Raw genomic sequence first — 3849 nt, 5'->3', positions numbered from 1 at the left:
CTGTAAGGGGAGAAAATACAGTTGGACATGTTACACAAATTATTTTGTTTTAGCAAAACAGGAAAAATACGTTTGTGCAATTGGCATGTAGAAAAGGTTTTCACTTTGGTTTCTTGAACATATATTGTACCTGCTAAATAACCCTTTTAACATACACCGGATAAGGGGGGGGGGGTGCGCCTAGTGTTACTGACTAATAATGTCTTTTTTTTATCCCATGCCTCATACAGTACTTTCTCTGTAATCTGTTTTGCTAATATTTTATTTTCAACGTTTTAATGCAATCTGGTTTCTTATCAAGCCCAACTCCCAGCGGCATGCATGCTGTACATACTATTGGCTTCAGCTTATTACTGTACCCTCTTTCATCTAGATGGTTCTGTGAAATTCATGTATATTAGTTCTTTTTATTTTTACATATGGCCTATTTCATAGTCTACTACTGTACATAGCAAACTCTAATGCGAATATGCAGGCCAACTGTAGGAGAAAGATGCTTTTAAGTTAATTATAAAATGTATTGGGATGGATGGATATCTGCAGGTTGAAGTTACTGCACAAAACACAAACTTAACTGAAAAGCCGAGCAGAACATTTTTTATAAAATAGTGTCAGAATTGCCTGGACCCCCTGAGGGCTGAAATTGTTGAGTTTTTGATTTGCACAATGTTCAAGACATTCTTAAAAGCATATGATTTAATATTTCTATTATCCTCAAATCCTGGAGATTACAATACGATGTATGGTTTAATGTGGTTTTTTTTTTCTTCTCACATCTCAGGAAATGTCAATCCAAATGCTAGCAAAATGCATTAAAAAAAATGAGTATGATCAAGTGAATAAGAACTTGAATAAGTCCTTCATTTGAGATCACCCACAATTACTGTATATACTGCACATCATTATGTTTGCAACAATTAAAGCTACCTGAATATGAGAGTATTGTTTGTAAAGAAGTGCTACAGTTGTATAAAACACTGAAAACGAGGCGAGGGGGGAGGGGTAGATAAAGGCCCCACAGGCTGCCTGTTGACCAACAATGACTTATTAAACGGTTACAAGTAAAATGTTAATGTTCAATCTACCGCCTCTGAACACTGCCACCTAGCCACAGTATATTTTCATTTAAGCAGTCTCTCACCTTTTTTTTTTTTTGAGCAGTGGGACACCTGAAGGACTTTTAATCTCGGAGAACTACTGCTCATCAGAGGTCACTCACCCATTCTTGCTCATATGCAGCATACTGACCCACTTATTACACACTCCACGTTCACCCCTTTTCTCACACTTCATACTCTCCCTTTTCCTCAACACACTTTTTACATTCACCCCCCACTTCTTACACAGCACACTCACCCCCTTTCTCAAACACACACACACACACACACACACAATTGTTATACTCCACCCCCTCTCCCACATACAGATCACTCATCCTCCGCCCCCCCCCAATATACATACTAACCACATCACATTCACACCCCTTCTCTTACCCTACCTAAAGCTGGCAGAATGTCTCCCTCCCTCCCCCCAGAAACACTGCCTTAAAAGGACACAGTATCTCTGGTAACCCCTTCACCCCTATCCAGTTTGAATTGCATTGAGCTGTGAAATGATTAAATGCTTGCCGGACAGTGTTTAGCAACATGTTGCTGGGAGCAAAGCGCTTAAACAAGAAGTGATAAAGAAGCTATTACATGTCTTACTGCTTTCGCATTATAGCAACTCTAATATATGTTTCTTAAACAAATAACACTGATTTACTGCACTGCTTCTGCCCTCCCCAGAAAGAAAACACTGTTCAAAGCAACCAGTATTGGAGGTTAAACAATGCTATACAACGGATGGTGAAATGACAAGACCGTAATAAAAAGCAATTGTGAGGATTTTATGTGAAAGAAGTGTCTCAGAATGGGGCAGGAGCTAGTCTCAATTACGGAGATGATTGCAGAACAGAATGACCATGTTATAACTGGAAAGCTAAATTACCTGGAAAGGCTGGTGAGGGAAGCATTGTCCTTGAAATGGGACCTGCTCTGTGGCAAGCTAATTCATCATCCTGTTCAGCAAGCATCAAAAGTAAAATGTGAGCTCACAGTCGCTGTCAATTTTAATGAGTGCTGAATGTGTGTTTGTTTTTACAGTTAGGTAGAAATGAGAGTAAAGAAATAAAGTTGCAAGAAAAACTAATTCCGGAATAGTGAAACACGAGCAGGAAAAATCGAAACAGCCTCATTTTACAGGTGGAGGCTCTACAAAAAAAAACATAGCAAAGTACCCAGTGAATTGTTTGCTCTTTAAAAACCATTGTCTTAGTCTTGGTAACAGCAGGAACCGTTTTATCATCTCCAGCTTCAATGTATGAAGAAAAGTTAAAGGTCACAGTATGCAAAAAGGTTATCAAAAATATATTTTTTATTTATGTTGAGAAAATGAGACTATTTTTAAAAAGCGGTACATACAATCAAAATGTATAATTTTGGCTAACATTATAGATTACTTGAGTTTAATATTGGTGCTACTGATTAGCAGCTGCTTATAAAGTTGTCACTTGGTGGAAGACTAAAGACAAAGACCCATGTTTTCTAAGCAGTGCTATGATAATCTCCCAGCCCCAGAAGACACCTGCCTGCTCATTTACTTGAATAATATCATTTACACAATACTGTTTGGTAAATACTGGCCACAGGATTGTAGCAATTACCACCCACCCTCTGCTTTATAGATGAATGCATATGCCATTTAAAGGTAACATAGTGAAGTGCACTTGCTCCAATTCACAGAAACCACTAGGTTGTTATAGTAAAAGGACATGTCGTTTTATTAATCCCTGAAGTCATTTTTATCAGGTTTCAGGAAATGTTCTTCTGGTAAAATCTCACTGTTCTTCCACTGTATAAAACGGGGAAAAGAAGTGGTGCGATTATCCACTATCCACCGCCTCATTTTTTTTATTTTTATAACCAGAAAAACTGAACAATAAGACACTGAGGCAAGATAAATATTTTCTGTACCCAAACAGAATGACTTTTTCAGAAGTGCAGGAGCTGCCAAAATGTTCTTACCACAACCTCTGCAGCTGGGTGTGAAGTGGCTGAAGAATGGAAGTTTCCCTCCTCCCAATAGCACTCTAAAGCCTATCTCTGAAACGGCAATCTTGTCTGTCTTCAGGGAGTACAACATATGGCTCTGGGTTCCAATGCTCATCCAATTCTTGGCAGCAAAAAAAGGGATGTCGCCTACACCGGCAGCACAGAAACCTAACACCATTTGCTGTTAAGAGCGGAGTCGGATCAAAATGTAGTGTTTTCTTACAACAAATTAGTGTTTCATAAAGCTAAGCAAAATTTATACATAATGTGGGTCATCTAGGTGAAGATGTGAGTTTGCAAACCTATTCTAGACTATGCAGTGCTGAGAGAGCCCAGTCAATGCAGCCGCATAACCAGATGTGATGTTCACGCCAGCTTTCTTACATGTGAAAGCATTTGGGTTTCAACAATTTATGACATAAAATAGGTTAATGTTTGAAAACGAGAAGAAAAAATAAGTGCAGATTAAAATGTGACATTTTTTGGTGGTTAACCACAGTGGTACTGCAGTGGTTCAATCTTGTCTCTTTAATAACAAACTACTACAGAGAGGTTAGAGTATAAATATATAATAGTATAGTATAATAGCTTCACTGCTAGACATGCTTTTTGGTATTATATGTTTAGTGTTGCCACATTTACGTTTTTATAGTAGGTGACGCCCAAATCCAGTAGGAAATTATAATAAAAAAAACCCCATACATTTCTTAGATGTTTTAGTGACAAAAACGCTCACCGTATCCCCCATCTTGTTCTC

At 38.2% G+C, this 3849-nt stretch overlaps 1 protein-coding gene across 1 annotated transcript in view; it reads right to left on the bottom strand.

Annotated features, from left to right (window-relative positions):
- Positions 1 to 3849, bottom strand: part of RHOQ (ras homolog family member Q) — a 52467-nt gene that overhangs the window by 4923 nt on the left and 43695 nt on the right. The window lies entirely within an intron of this gene.

Source organism: Ascaphus truei, chromosome 4, assembly GCF_040206685.1.
Source record: "Ascaphus truei isolate aAscTru1 chromosome 4, aAscTru1.hap1, whole genome shotgun sequence".
NCBI lineage: Eukaryota > Metazoa > Chordata > Amphibia > Anura > Ascaphidae > Ascaphus > Ascaphus truei.
The sequence above is the reverse complement of the archived record's forward strand: the minus strand, read 5'-3'. Positions and strand labels throughout refer to the sequence as shown.